Raw genomic sequence first — 17016 nt, forward strand, 5'->3', positions numbered from 1 at the left:
TCATCCCTAGCTCTGTTCTTCCCTCAAAATGCAAAGATGCTTGGAGGGCGGCAGGCTTGTGCAGAAGGGACTGGGGGAACCCAGAGAGAGAGTGGGGACAGATGGGCCCATCATCATCGGGGTGGGAGGGAAGAATCTGAAGGGAAACCAGGAGATCAATCATTTCCTAAAGTGCTCAGTCGCGGGCTGAGGTCTCTCTGCCTTTGAGCTATGATGGGAGTGTTTTCTCTCAGGGAATATTGTCATCAGCTGCCTGTCCTCTTTCTTCCTGGGTAGGAGTAACTGGTGGAGAAGGCAATGGCACCCCACTCCAGTACTCTTGCCTGAAAAATCCCATGACGGAGGAGCCTGGTGGGCTTCAGTCCATGGGGTCGCTAAGAGTCGGAGATGACTGAGCAACTTCCCTTTCACTTTTCACTTTCATGCATTGGAGAAGGAAATGGCAACCCCCTCCAGTGTTCTTGCCTGGAGAATCCCAGGGACGGGGGAGCCTGGTGGGCTGCCGTCTCTGGGGTCGCACAGAGTCGGACACGACTGAAGCGACTTGGCAGCAGCAGCAGCAGCAGCAGGAGTAACTGGAAAAGCCTACAGAGAAGACAGGCTGATGTTTGGAGCATCATGTGCTGAGGTGATGGGGAGTCAGGGTGACGCAGGGGCCCTAAGAGTCTTCCAAGCTTCTGGGAACCGCCCCCCCAAGAATAATTCTGTAACAAGTAATTGTAAGAACAACATTTAATATTCAGTTAAGGCCAACTATGACCAAGTGCTAGCGTAACACTCAACCCTTTCTATATTCTCTCTTTTAAACCTCTTAACAATGCAATGGAGACACATTATTATTCACATTTTAAGCTGAGGCACCCACTCCAGTATTCTTGGGCTTCCCTGTGGTTCAGCTGGTAAAGAATCCACCTGCAATGTGGGAGACCTGGGTTTGATCCCTGGGTTGGGAAGATTCCCTGGAGAAGGGAACGGCTACCCACTCCAGTATTCGGGACTGGAGATTTCCATGGACTATGCAGTCCATGGGGTCGTAAAGAGTTGGACACGACTGAGTGACTTTCACTTGACTTCACTTCAAGCTGAGGCACAGAGAGGCTGAGCAGCCTGTCCAAGGCCACAGAGCTAGTAAGGGGCCACACCAGAACGCGAACCTAGGTGGTCCAGCTCCAGAGACCTAGCTTTTAACTATACTCTGATAAACTCTTCTTCTTTGGAACGTGTAACCTAAATTACTGAACCAAAGAACAGTGATTGAGAAAGATGAGAGCTAGCTGGGTCGCCCCGTGGGGCCCCTGGCTTTCTCAGGGTATCCCACTGAAGGGAAGTTCCCTCTGTGAGGCTGCCCACCCGTGTGCGAGAGGCGCCCTGAGGCGCTTCCCCATCACGTTCCTCTCAGAGCCGGTGAGCGCAGGGAGAGAATTGAGGTCCACAGGAAAACCAGGGCCCGGTTTATAGTCTCTGTCTCCTTCTCCTTTGTCTGCCTACTGCCCCTGTAGCCACACAGACCTTTCTCTCTGCCCAGTACTAGCTGGTGACTTTGGGCAACGTACTTGAGCTCTCTTTCCTTTCACAAAATGCAACTAATTATGCCTACCTTGCAAGATTAGAGAAAAAATAATATACATACGTGCACACACATGTGTACAGTATATACTGCTCACATTCACACATGTATGCATACAAATGGCACAGAAAAGGTTCAGGCTGTCTCTGGGTTAGGTAAAGTTACGGATGTTCCTAGCAGCCTTGGGTGTAATAGCCAAACACTGGAAACCTAAACATCTATAGACTGATGAATGCTGAGACAAAATGAGATATACCCACACAGTGAAGCTCTACTTGGCAACAAAAAAGGAATCAACTCCCGACACAGGCTACATCTTGGGCAGACTTCAAAAAATGTCAGGCTAAGTGAAAGAAGCCAGATGCAAGAGACTGTTTATTGTATGATTCATTTATATGAAATGTCCAACAAAGACACACTTATAGAGATAGAAAGCAGATGAGTGATTGCCTGGGGTAGGAAATGGGAGTGGGGATTAATGATAAATGGGCATCAGTGGGCTTATCACAGGGATAAATATGTCCTAAAACTGATTTATGATGATGATTGTACCACCTGGAAAGTTACTAAAATGTAACTGTACACCTGACATTGCATTTTTTTCTTTTTTTTTTATTGTGGTTAAATATACATAAAATTTGCTGTTTTAATCTTTTTTAGGTGTATAGATCAGTGGCATTAAGTAAACACTCACATTGTTGTACAACCATCACCACCATCTATCTCCAAAATATCTTCATCTTCCCCAGCTGAAACTCTATACCCAATTAAGCAATTATTATTCCTCATTTCTCTCCTCTAGCCCCTGGCAGCCACCACTCTATCTTCTATCTCCTGTATTTGACTGTTCTGGGCTCCCTGTTTAAGTGGAATCATACAATATTTGTCAGTCTGTGACTGACTGATTTTGCTCCGAATAATGTCTTCAGAGTTCATCTATGTTGTGGCTTGTGTCAAAATTTCTTTCCTTTTGAAGGATGAGATATATTGCAGTGTATGTATGTACTACATCTTGTTTACCTTCCTTCAACGGACATTTGTGTTGGTGGCTCAGATGGTAAAGAATCTGCCTGCGATGCAGGAGACCTGGGTTCGATTCCTGAGTTGGGAAGATCCCCTAGAGGAGGGCATGGCAACCCACTTTAGGATTCTTGCCTGGAGAATCCGATGGACAGAGAAGTCTGGCAAGCTATAGTCCATGGGGTTGCAAAGAGTTGGAAACGTCTGAGCGACTAAGCACATTTTTGACTACTGTGAATAATACCTCTATGAATATTGCTGTATAAATATCTAGAAATTGGTGGGTTCATGCTATGTAAAACATATCTAAATAAAATTATTTCAAAAATAAAACTTTTTTTTCAAAATTTAAAAAGCCAATAAATGATAGATATTGTTATATCAGTAACTGAGAGTGATAAAGTTGATCAAGGAAGTGAATTTTTTAAATTAATTTAATAAAAAAAGACATGGTCTTGGTTTACAGAAAGGAAAAACACAGAAAAGTACAAAGAAGAAAAAAAATCTGAATCTTACTTGATACCCATTGAAAGACTACTTTATAAGAATTACCAAATTTTAATTTTACTTGAAATTAGTAGAAGGAACTGAACTGAACTGAAGAAGCTGCTGAACTTCAGATGTTAATCCAGAACGGAGATTCATTCCTAAACTCTCTCTCCAAAAACTGAACTGAAGAAGCTGCTGAACTTCAGATGTTAATCCAGAACGGAGATTCATTCCTAAACTCTCTCTCCAAAAACTGAACTGAAGAAGCTGCTGAACTTCAGATGTTAATCCAGAACGGAGATTCATTCCTAAACTCTCTCTCCAAAGGCAAAAGAAAGTTATGGAAAAATATGGAGGTTGGGTTGGGACCCATGGTTTTCTCTTTCACTTCATGTCTTTTAACAGTCAAAGTTTAATCCCCCAGATGGGCAATTGTTCCATAAAAATCAGAGGATACTTCTGATGTTTTTTAAAACTCAGTACCCACCAGAACTTTTAGATGAAAAACAAAGGAACAATATTGAAAACGTAGCAAACTTTTAAAACAAACTTCTAAGAGGAATGAGTAGGGAATGACTAGTTTGCAAGCCAAATGACTACAAAGATGACAAATCACTTACTTAAAAGGCAGGAGAAAGTGATTGTAGCTAGTGTCTAAGATAAATCCAAGGAAGCAGCCCATGAATTCTGAGTATCAGTCAGTTTTCTCCTCCTTCTGAATTAACTGGTTCTTGTTTTTGAATGTATCTTCTCCTTCCTGAACTTTTTCTCACCCAGATGAATGGAATCCACCCTCTCCGTGTTCTGCGGTCTTCATCCTCTGTAAAAACTGAATAAGGCAAAAAATTGAGCTGTATGTTCTTTCAAAGTCACACTGGGGAATTATTTAACAAGTTCACCTGAAGATTATTGAATTTTCTGGGTGAATGTATTGCTGTTTGACTTTACTATTTATCATTTGATCATAGCTCAGATACTGCAAGCATAGCGTTAAGCCTTAGTCACTCAGTTCTGTCCGACTCTTTGTGACCGTGTGGACTGTAGGCCTCCAGGCACCTCCGCCCATGGGATTCTCCAGCAAGAATACTGGAATGGGCTGCCATTCCCTCTCCGCAGATACTGCAAAATCACATTTTCATTTGTATTTTTCCATTTGGTAGGAAAGATAACCCCAAGGGTCAAGGCTTTATTAGCTTGCATGACATTAACCAGTTTCTTCTGTAACCTAGCAATCTTATTCTAACATTCTTTTTTTGTTTTGAAATGCTTTTCCTGGTGGATTATATAAACTCTTTTTTACCCTAATGCTCTTGGAATCAGTCTTACCATCTAATGGTTCCATCCTAAATTAATGAGCTGATCAAAACCTTTGACATAGTTTATATTTGAATGAGTCATGATTTTATCATTTCAATTATTATAATTTGATTTAGCTGGTAGACTCAGATGATACTCTTTCCCCCCATCTCCCCATCACCTGGGGAGCCTATTTAGGATGTAGATTCTCCAGCCCGCCACTCAAAGTCTAATTCTGGGGGTTTGCCTAGCACCTAATGGTATGCATTTTTAATAAGCACCCCAGGAGATTCTGGTGGTCCACAGACCAGGCATCTTGAGAAAGTCCTCCAGTGAACTGCATGGTGGCGATGGTCCCAATGCCCACTTGATTCTCACCCTGAGGACAGAGGGGACTGGGGTTAAATTCTGAGGACTTGGGATGGACTGGAGTCCAAACAGTATGTTTACCTAAGCTTCAACTTGGAGACGGCAATTGATCTCAAATGCTCATCCACCTACTGGCTGTATCAGAACAAGGGCTGGGTGGAATCAGGAGCGGGCAATCAGGAATCTGATTATGTAGGTTGACCATCAAGCAATTGCTATTCTCAACTATTTTATCGACCTTACAAAAACAGCGATTTTGTATGGTTTGACCTGATAATTCCCCAGGTATTTCTAATCTGAAGCTACCTTGGCAATCAATGTGTAAATATGATAGTTGAGACATGGAATTTCCAGTATAGGGGGACATGCTTTGTAGGTTTCATCGGACTTAAAGCAAAAGCAAAAAAAAAAAAATAACTAAGGACTCTCTTCCCAGAGAAAGGTACAAAGTACAACTTTTTGCAAAAAATCTAGGGGAATTTATGGACTCCTTGAAAGTGCAAGGACTTTCAGTTCAGTTCAGTCACTCAGTCATGTCCAATCCTTTGTGACCCCATGAACTGCAGCACGCCAGGCCTCCCTGTCCATCACCAACTCCTGGAGTTCACTCAAACTCATGTCCATCGAGTTGGTGATGCCATCCAACCATCTCATCCTCTGTCGTCCCCTTCTCCTCCTGCCCCCAATCCCTCTCAGCATCAGTCTTTTCCAATGAGTCAGCTCTTCGCATGAGGTGGCCAAAGTATTGGAGTTTCAGCTTTAGCATCAGTCCTTCCAAGGAACACCCAGGACTGATCTCTTCTAGAATGGACTGATCTCCTTGCAGTCCAAGGGACTCTCAAGAGTCTTCTCCAACACCACAGTTCAAAAGCATCAATTCTTCAGCAAGGACTTTAGGCGATGAAGCTTTGCTGCCCCCTGCTGCCAAATGATTCTCCAGACAGCTTCTCTTGACTCTGGCCTGTCACGTTTGGAGTTTTGTAGGGACTAGAACCAGCTGCCTTCCCACACCTGTTGGAGTCCAATCCTAGGCAGGAATGGGCCCCCTGAGTGTATTTAATTACCATGTACACAGTTGCAATGAATTCTTGTTAGTCCTGAAGGTTGGGAAGTTCTGTGCTTTGATGGCACACTATGCCTTGTCTAGTCCAGAACACACCCTTCAGGGTTATCAGATTCTCATTCTAGGGAAGCTACTTTACAGCTCCGCCCTATGGATAACTGAGAGCAATACAAAATAATTCTTGTTTCTAGAAATACAAATTATGTCCTGTGGGGAGAGACTGACTTGACTTCCCTCTCCCACCAAGGAAGAAGCTGGACATTCATGTAGATATCCCCAGTCTCTAAGTGTGTCTGTTCTTTAGGTTCTGCTTTGGATGGATTATAGCATCTGACTGGGTCCCTCATCAAGAATTAAATAAAACCTTTATTGCATGCTCATTTGATATCTGTGTTGTTGTTCAGTTGCTCAGTCGTGTCCGACTCTTCTCGACTCCGTGACTGCAGCATGACAGGCTTCCCTGTCCTTCACCATCTCCCGGAGCTTGCTCAAACTTATGTCCATTGAGTCAGTGATGCCATCCAGCCATCTCTTCCTATGTCGTCCCCTTCTCTCCTGCCTTCAGTCATTCCCAGCATCAAGGTGTTTTCTAATAAGTTGGCTCTTCGCATCAGGTGGCCTAAGTATTGGAGTTTCAGCTTCAGTATCAGTCCTTCTAATGAATATTCAGGACTGATTTTCTTTAGGATTGACTGGTGTGATCTCCTTGCAGTCCAAGGGACTCTCAAGAGTCTTCTCCAACACCACAGTTCAAAAGCATCAATTCTTTGGCATTCAGCCTTCTTTATGATCCAACTCTAACATCCATACATGGTTGCTGGAAAAACCATAGCTTTGACTATAGGGACCTTTGTCGGCAAAGTAAGTGTCTCCTCTTTTTAATAGGCTGTGTAGGTTTGTCATAGCTTTTCTTCCAAGGAGCAAGTGTTTTTCAGTTTCATGACTGCAGTCACCATTTGCAGTGATTTTGGAGCCTAAGAAAATAAAAGCTCTCACTGTTTCCATTGTTTTCCCATCTATTTGCCATGAAGTGATGGGACTGGATGCCATGATCTTAGTTTTTTGAATGTTGAGTTTTAAGCCAGCTTTTTCACTCTCCTCTTTCACCTTCATCAAGAGGGTCTTTAGTTCCTCTTTGCTTTCTGCCATAAGAGTGGTGTCATTTGCATATCTGAGGTTATTGATATTTCTCCCAGCAATCTTTTTTTTGTAGCTTAATTTTATTTTTAAAATTTATTTATTTTTTATTGAAGGATAATTGCTTTACAGAATTTTGTTGTTTTCTCTCAAACCTCAACATGAATCAGCCATAGGTATACATATATCCCCTCCCTTCTGAAACTCCCTCCCATCTCCCTCCCCATCCCACCCCTCTAGGTTGATACAGAGCCCCTGTTTGAGTTTCCTGAGCCATACAGCCAATTCCCTTTGGCTATCTATTTTATAGATGGTAATGTAAGTTTCACATGTTTTTCTCTCCATACATCTCACCCTCTCTTCCCCTCTCCCCATGTCCCATGTCTCTTCCCTATGTCCGTTTCTCCATTGCTGCCCTATAAATAAATCCTTCAGTGCCATTTTTCTAGATTCCGTATATATGTGTTAGAATACGATATTTATCTTTCTCTTTCTGACTTACTTCACTCTATATAATAGGTTCTAGCTTCGTCCACCTCATTAGAATTGACTCAAATGTGTTTCTTTCTATGGCTGAGTAATATTCCACTGTGTATATGTACCACAACTTATTTATCCATTCATCTGTGGATGGACATCTAGGTTGCTTCCATGTTCTAGCTATTGTAAATAGTGCTGCAATGAATGGGACATAGGTGTCTTTTTCATTTTTGGTCATCTTAGGACATATGCCTAGGAGTGTCTCCCAGCAATCTTGATTCCAGCTTCCTGTCCAGCATTTCTCATGATGTACTCTGCATATAAGTTAAATAAGCAGAGTGACAATATACAGCCTTGATGTACTCCTTTCCCAATTTGGAACCAGTCCGTCGTTCCATGTCTGGTTCTAACTGTTGGTTCTTGACCTGCATACAGATTTCTCAGGAGGCAGGTCTGTATGAGATCCATAAGTTGACTCTTGAAAATTATCCTTTAACGAAGGCCAGGATCATATTAGAGATCCCTGATTCCTTTCCTTGAAAGTTCATATTCTGATTAAGACAGTTTTGCTAGTAACTCTGAGTATTAAGAAATCTGCTCCTTCCTCTCCCCACTCCCCACCTTCCTCATTCAGGTAGCACACCACCTCTTTGGCTCAGAGGAAAATGTTAGTTGCTCAGTCGTGTCCAACTCTTTGCAACCCCACGGACTGTAGCCCACCAAGTTCCTCCATCCATGGGATTCTCCAGGCAAGACTACTGGAGTGGGTTGCCATTTCCTTCTCCAGGGGATCTTTCCAACCCAAGGATCGAATCTGAGTCTCCTTCAGCGTACACAGATTCTTTACTGCCTGAGCCACTGAGAAAGCCCTGCCTCAGGGGAGGTACAGGGCAAAAGCAAAACAAACCAAACAATGAAGGACTTTGTAAATGTTTCTCGGCTTTCTTTTCCTAAAGCATCAAACACAGAAGAATTCAGAGGAGCAGGGGAGCAGGAGAGGACCCACATCCTGGAGAAACAGGAGATGGACCTTTCCTTGTACAAAGCCGTGAGGTTGCCTCAGGCTGGGGGAAGGAGACAGACGCAGGAGCATCAGGACCAGGCCCTGAGAGGTGAGGCTCCAGGGTCAGGATGGATGGAACAGGAGCAAGGCATGGCCTGGAAGCCCCACTAGCCCCAGTGGACAACTGATGCTGTAGTTGCATGTGTGTGTGGGGTGTGTGTGTGTGTGTGTGGTGTGTGTGTGTGTGTTTGTGTGTGTGGTGTGTGCTGTGTGTGGTGTGTGTGTGAAAGAACTTTTACCTTTAGCTTTCTGGGCTATTTTAAAACCCTCAGATCTTGACTCAAGAGGCAAGCTCATTCTTAAAAGTTCATTTGTGTTCTGGGGGCTGCTTGTGAAAATAAGTGTTTCAGAAACCTATCGTGTCAGGTTAGTTGGTGTACATATTGTTTATTCATTCATCTCTATCTAATTTACTGTGGGTAGTGAGGGATACAAAAGGATTGCAAAACACTGGCCCTATAGGCATTAGAAAGTCAACTTCTTTAATCAACTGAAAAGCAAAACAAAAACCCAGTCAATTTCAGTTTGATTAGTCTAGATGTATTCAGAAAACCTTCCTTCTTTCCTCTTTTTCTTTCACCATGGCTCCAAAGGAATTTCAGATGTGTTTGGAAAAAATTTTACTTTCAAGTTCCCAGCTAGTCTAAAGGGAATGATTGGTTACCACCTTTAAGCACTTTTGGTGGGGCTTCATCTACTTTAGCGAGACACCTCAAGTGAAATGACCAGCCCGGGGGAAGGAAACGGGGGTTGAGACAGGGAGACAGACCTCCTCAGACAGAGGCTCGCTCTCTATTTTAAAATCAACTCCTGTCAGGCTAGAGCAGCCAGAGGAAGGGGTGGTGGATAAGGATTATTTCTCAGTGCAGTTTTATTCTTTAGCTTTCAGCAGTATAAATTCTGTGAAGATCAGACTTGCAGACCCACTTTTGTTTTAAAACGTCCAAATCCCTACCCAGACCAAGAAAAAATTTTTTGATTATGCATCATTTTCTGCCAAGGCTACCATCATTACTTTACACTGTAATCCTGCTGGCCCATGGACAAAAGTTAATTTTGAAACTGTGACGACAGTGTAACATACATCCATGGGGATGGACTGGGAGTGAGATGTATTGTTAAAGACAAAGGGAGATCAAATTTGAAAACTTCCTGAGCAGACAAAACCAGTTTGGTCATACAAGTGAAGCTTAATTTAGCTTATTTTGCAAGACAAGCGAGGCAAACTTGACCTGAGTCACTTCTTGCTTATGCCTCTGAAAATCATAAGCGAAACTTCAATTGTTCCCCAAAATTAATATGAAGTAACCACTAAACAACTCTCTTTAAGAAAATTCGAATATTGTGACCAATAACTGCAGAATAAGCACTGTCTTCACACTAGATAAACTGCATTATAACAATATACCCCTGAGCCTCATTCCATGTTTTGGTTTGAATGCGCCCGATTTGCAAGCTTTCTGTGTGTGTGTGGGTGTGATAAACATTTACCAATGGCTACTTCAATGATTCATTGGTTTTACTTCTGTTTTTTTCCCCTGAACTTTTGACAGTGTCAAAAAAGTAACCCAAAATAGAGGCAGAATGTTTTTTAAAAATTGTTATGGCTTACTCTGGGACTAATACCAGTATTTCATTTCTGGAACGTTAATTTAAAAATTAAGGTGGAGTTTTGTAAAACAACTACATGTCTTACCAGATTTTATATTCCTCTTAAGGTAGCTGAGTCTGTTTTAGAAGAGACAGACCCATTGAACTGAGAGTTGAACCACAAAGAAGGTTGAGCACCAAAGAAGTAATGTATTTGAACTGTGACGCTGGAGGAGACTCTTCCTTTGGACACCTAAGAGATCAAACCAGTCCATCCTAAAGAAAATCAATCCTGAATATTCACTGGACAGACTGATGCTGATGCTGAAGCTCCAATATTTTTGGCCACCTGATGAAACAGTTGACTCACTGTAAAGACCCTGATGCTGGGAAAGACTGAGGGCAGGAGGAGAAGGGGGTGACAGAGGATGAGATGGTTGGATGGCATCACCGACTCAATTGACATGAGTTGGAGCAAACTCCAGGAGATAGTGAAGGACAGGGAAGCCTGGTGCACTGCAGTCCATGGGGTCACAAAGAGGCAGACACGACTGAGTGACTGAACAACAAGACCCACTGACAGCTTACTAAAAATGATTTTAATTGCCCCACAGTAGAGGCAACCATTACTTATAGAACTCATCTAGGGAGTTTGCGGACTAAGGAGAGAGGAGGGTAGCCATTGCCCGGGAACTGGGGAGAACAGAGACTTCTCATTAATTTATCTGTTTGGGAGTAAGTTCAACTGGTTTTCTGGTTTCACATTTTCACCTGTTTGGTTCCTTTCTCTTTGGGCCTGATTTCATTATGTGAGATGCAGTCTTACAGGCCCCAGGGAAGAGACCACAGCCTAACCAAGAACTAGAATGAAACCTCACTTATTATTTCCTGAAAGAACAAGATATTAATTTTATTTCAAGTGAAAACTAGTGCCTAGGATGGTTCTTTCATCCCAATACAGTGAGTAACATAGTCTCCAAAACAGAACAAAGATAAGGCAAAAATCAAAGTAGTCATTTTATTAAAAATACTTGGAATATCTATTTTTCGTTTTGATTAAGGGTACTTTTTAAGAGTACTCAGGTTTCTCCTGAGGAACCCGTATGCAGGTCAAGAAGCAACAGTTAGAACAGGACATGAAACAACGGACTAATTCAAGATAGGGAAAGGAGTACAACAAGGCTGTATATTGTCACCCTGCTTATTTAACTCATATGCAGAGTACATCATGTGAAATGACAGGCTGGACAAATCACAAGGCAGAATCAAGATTGCTAGAAATATCAACAACCTCAGGTAGGCAGATGATATCACTCTAATGGCAGAAAGTGAAGAGGAACTAAAGAATCTCTTGATGAGGGTGAAAGAGGAGAATGAAAATGCTGGCTTGAAATTCAACATTCAAAAAACAAAGATCATGGCATCCAGTCCCATCACTTCGTGGCAAAAAGAAGGGAAAAAAGTAGAAGCAGTTACAGATTTTATTTTCTTGGGCTCCAAAATCACAGTGGACAGTGACTGCTGCCATGAAATTGACACTTACTCCTTGGAAGGAAAGCTATGACAAACCTAGGCAGCGTATTAAAAAGCAGAGACATCACTTTGCCAGCAAAGGTCTGTATAGTAAGTTCAGTTCAGTCGCTCAGTCGTGTCTGACTCTCTGCGACCCCATGAATCGCAGCACGCCAGGCCTCCCTGTCCATCACTATCTCCCGGAGTTCATTCAGACTCACGTCCATCGAGTCCGTGATGCCATCCAGCCATCTCATCCTCGGTCGTCCCCTTCTCCTCCTGCCCCCAATCCCTCCCAGCATCAGAGTCTTTTCCAATGAGTCAACTCTTCGCATGAGGAGGACAAAGTACAAAGGTTTGTATAGTAAAAGCTATAGTTTTTCCAGTAGTCATGTACGGATGTGAGAGTTGGACCACAAAGAAAGCTGAGTGCTGAAGAATTGATGCTTTTGAACTGTGGTATTGGAGAATACTCTTGGGAGTCCCTTGCACTGCAAGGAGATCAAACCGGCTGATCGTAATGGATCCTAATAAGCAACAATGAATATTCACTGGAAGGACTTATGCTGAAGCTGAAGCTCCAATATTTTGGCCACCTGATGCAAAGAGCTGACTAATTGGAAAAAGACCTTGATGCTGGGAAAGATTGAGGGCAGAAGAAGGCGTCAGGGGATGAGATGGTTAGACAGCACCACTAACTCAATGGACATGAATTTGAGCAAACTCCAGAAGATAGTGGAAGACAGAGTAGCCTGGTGTGCTTCAGTCCATGGGGTCACAAAGAGTTGAACACAGCCAAACAAATGAACAGCAACTTTTAGGATAAAGATATTGGTGTAATATAGAGGCTAAGGGAGTATCCAGAACTGACAGAAGGGGATAGTTGTGTCAGTCTGGCATTTGTTCTAAATTAATATTCAATAGGATGCCAAACTGCCACATAGTTGCACTCATCTCACACACTAGCAAAGTAGTGCTCAAAATTCTCCAAGCCAGGTTTCAGCAATACGTGAACCGTGAAATTCCAGATGTTCAAGGCGGTTTTAGAAAAGGCAGAGGGACCAGAGATCAAATTGCCAACATCCAATGGATCATCGAAAAAGCATGAGAGTTCCAGAAAAACATCTACTTCAGCTTTATTGACTATGCCGAAGCCTTTGACTGTGTGGATCACAACAAACTGTGGAAAATTCTGAAAGAGATGGGAATACCAGACCACCTGACCTGCCTTGTGAGAAATCTGTGTGTAGGTCAGGAAGCAACAGTTAGAACTGGACATGGAACAACAGACTGGTTTCAAATAGGAAAAGGAGTACGTCAAGGCTATATATTGTCACCCTGCTTATTTAACTTATATGCAGAGTACATCCAGAGAAGGCGATGGCATCCCATTCCAGTACTCTTGCCTGGAAAATCCCATGGATGGAGGAGTCTGGTGGGCTGCAGTCCATGGGGTGGTGAAGAGTCAGACACGACTGAGTGACTTCACTTTCACTTTTCACTTTCATGCATTGGAGAAGGAAATGGCAACCCACTCCAGTGTTCTTGCCTGGAGAATCCCAGGGACGGGGGAGCCTGGTGGGCTGCCGTCTATGGGGTCGCACAGAGTTGGACACGACTGAAGCGACTTAGCAGCAGCAGCAGCAGAGTACATCATGAGAAACGCTGGGCCGGATGAGGCACAAGCTGGAATCAAGATTGCCAGGAGAAATATCAATAACCTCAGATATGCAGATGATACCATCCTTATGGCAGAAAATGAAGAACTAAAGAGCCTCTTGATGTAAGTGAAAGAGGAGAGTGAAAAAGTTGGCTTAAAGCCCAACATTCAGAAAACAAAGATCATGGCATCCGGTCCCATCACTTCATGATAAATAGATGGAGAAACAGTGGAACCTGGCAGACTTTATTTTTTTTGCTCCAAAATCACTGCAGATGGCGACTGCAGCCATGAAATTAAGACGCTTACTCCTTGGATGAAAAGTTACCAACCTAGACCAACCTAGACAGCATATTAAAAAGCAGGGAAATTACTTTGCTAACAAAGGTCCATCTAGTCAAGCCTATGGTTTCCAGTAGTCATGTATGGATGTGACAGTTGGACTATAAATCAAGCTGAGCACCGAAGAATTGATGCTTTTGAACCGTGGTGTTGAAAGACTCTTGAGAGTCCTTTGGACTGCAAGGAGATCCAACCAGTCCATCCTAAAGGAAATCAGTCCTGAATATTCGTTGGAAGGACTGATGTTGAAGCTGAAACTCCAATACTTTGGCTACTTGATGCGAAGAGCTGACTCGTTTGAAAAGACCCTGATGCTGGGAAAGATTGAAGGCAGGAGGAGGAGACAACAGGGGATGAGATGGTTGGATGGCATCACCGACTCAATGGACATGAGTTTGAGTAAGCTCCAGGAGTGACAGGAGTCCATGGGGTAGCAAAGAGTCGGACACAACTGAGCAGCTGAACTGACTGACTGAGGATGCCAATCAAGGAGCATGGTTTTGGTCAAATCTTTGCAATCACTACTAAGATGCGATCTAAGGCAAAAACCCCAAGAGACTTTGCAAGATAAATGTGAATCTACATTCATTACCTGGGTTTATTAATAGAAAGGACAGGGCACACTCATCTGCTAAATGGAGCAGAGAGACCCTGCTTAGCCCCTGGTCGATCCTGTAATTCAATTGTATTGACCTGACGGAGACCTCCTGAGGTTGGGCTGGCAGGAGCAGGGCTGGTGTTCCGTGTTGTGTGGGTCGATTGGGGAGCAGTGGAATGTGTGTGGCACTGAATCAGGATGACTCCTTTAAGCCCCGCCCTTCCGTACAACCTGTTCTTCAACTCGACATTGATTTTCAATCTTGCTGTGATTAATGTCCGCCTCCTCCCATCTTTAGGGCTTCCCTGATGGATCAGCGGTAAAGAATCCAAAAGCACTGTAGGAGACACAGGAGACGAGGATTCGATCCCTGGGTCAGGAAGATTTTCTAGAGGAGGAAATGGCCTCCCATTCACCCTCTCACAAAATACATAATTTTCACAGTCCAGCTGGATTGGGGAAACCACTCACAAATTCTGCGGCAACAGCAAGTTCTAAGCAACAGCAGGTTCTTGATAAGATACTTTTGACCATGGCCCATGCTTCAATTTTTCAAATCAGAGTTCATTCCGAAGCTTGTCATACAGTTAGATAATTATGAGAACCTCCTTGGATGCATCGTGTATTTTTTTTTTCTTTTTTAAAAAGTCTTTCCTAACTGGTCCAAGCATTAATAAATGTTACCTATTACTTATTAAAACCTAAATATCAAATTCTAGTCCCCACTTTACAAGGAGATAAACTGACACAAAGATAAAGAGAAGTGATTTGTCCATAGTCAGTCAGGGGTAAAATCTAAATCTCTTAGCTCCTAATTTAGTGGTTTATATGCTAAATTACCCTGCTTCTTCAGGCCCTCTGGGGAACACTATCCTGAAACTTTAAGCAAAATGAGCCCCACGTACACCTTCACCAGAAAAATTAATTAGATAATTTATCAAGTGTGAAAACAACATCAGAATATTCTGTACAATTGATCAAGGACTTTAAAATAATTGTTATAAAAAAACATTCCTTCAGGCAAAATAATTAAGTCTGAAATTCAACAGGACAGATTTACACGTTTAAAACTAGTGTAAAGTAAGGACTACAATTCCAGCTATAATGCAAATATCACATTTCCCCAGAGTTTAAAACAACTCGCTTAAAGCTGCTCAATTATTCTGGCAGTGTGATTTTAAGAGAAACGAAACTTGAACAAGTCTCATTAAAAGTAGCACTCTTAAGTGATAAAGCAAATGCAACCAAATGCTATTTGTGAATTCTAGGTAGTGACCACTGTAAAATTTTTTCAATAATTCTGCATTTTTGAGAAATTTCATAGTAAAGTGCTGGGGGAGAGAAGTAAACCACCAAACAATCCCCCAATATCTAGTCCTTACCAGAAAACATTTCATGACAAATAACCTACCATAAAATGGTGAACTTCAACGTTCATGATCGTGTGTGTGTGCTGTGCGCCAGGCAGGGCGTCAAGTCTAGGGTTTCTGCCTTGGACAGAACCTTGCCCTGCTGCTCATTGCTGACATGCCCCTCAGAGCTCAAGTGGAAGTGCTTATGTGCTTTCAGGACCACTGATTGCATCTCTTTCCTGGAATACAGAAATCCACCGGCCCTTTTTCTCTATTTAGCTTTTATCCTGAAATCTAGGAGACAGTTGGGGAGCTGCAATCAGCAGAGACAAGGAAGCTCTAAGAGGAGGTTCTCCCTCTGAGAGACAGCACGGCGGCTGTGCTTTGCAGACTTCCCAGGAAATGGAGGGAATGCACGGACCTTCAGAGCCTCCAGCCCTGAGAGGAGTGGACTGTGCCCCTCACCACTCCTGTCCCATAGGCAGGGCCAGTGTCCTGCTGCCAACGCCCCTTGAAAGGAGCACGTCTCCTTTCTCCACGTGTTCCCCCATCCAGGATTACTTTCCCGCATTTTATGAAATTTTATAACAACTGGAATTGCGAGGAGAGGAGGAAAAAGCTTCAAAACTATTGCTTCTTTTTCATTTCCTCTAGGCACTGCACTGCTTAGGTATTTATGGAACGGTATCACAAAAACACCTGATGGTAGTTCACACAAAACAATGATAATTTAATTGAGGCAAAACAAGAATAGCAGTTACTGAATTAAGGAAAGATATTTCAAAATCTTAAGTTAGAAAAATCTAATAATTAAGAACATTTTCTGGTCACCAAAGACTTGAGGATTCCCTGGGCAGATGGAAGACAGCAACTGCTCCCCTCTGAGGAGGGTGTACTCTACCCACATGGATGCTCTTGGTTTATCTAAGACTTACGGTAAATAAAAACAGTAATGAAGGACAATTTTATAATTCTATACCTGCCACAAAAACTAATTGCTAGAGAGCATCCAATGCATTAGTTCGTCATTAGGGGAAAAAAATCCTCAATTTTCATCCTATTTCAGGGCTTCCCAGGTAGCGCAGTGGTATAGACTCCACCTGCTAATGCAGTAGACGCAGAAGGCCTGGGTTCAATCTGAGTCAGGAAGATCCCCTGGAGAAGGAAATGGCAACCCATTCCAGTATTCTTGCCTGCGAATTCCCATGGACAGAGGAGCTTGGTGGACTATCCTCCATGAGGTCATAGAGTTGGCCACAACTGAGTGGCTGCACACGCATGCATTTAGTCCCCCCCATCATTCTGCAGAACAGCCAGAAACTGTCATTGCTGCAACACCTAAAGAACAGGTTGAAAAAAAAAAAAAACCCACCAAACTACCAGTCAGCATGCTGACTTGTTTTCCAATAACAAAGGGTACGACCTGCAAGTTTCACTGAACACTGGGCTGGATATCTCTGGGAAAAGAAGAAATTATT

This window comes from Ovis canadensis, chromosome 15, assembly GCF_042477335.2.
Source record: "Ovis canadensis isolate MfBH-ARS-UI-01 breed Bighorn chromosome 15, ARS-UI_OviCan_v2, whole genome shotgun sequence".
Lineage (NCBI taxonomy): Eukaryota > Metazoa > Chordata > Mammalia > Artiodactyla > Bovidae > Ovis > Ovis canadensis.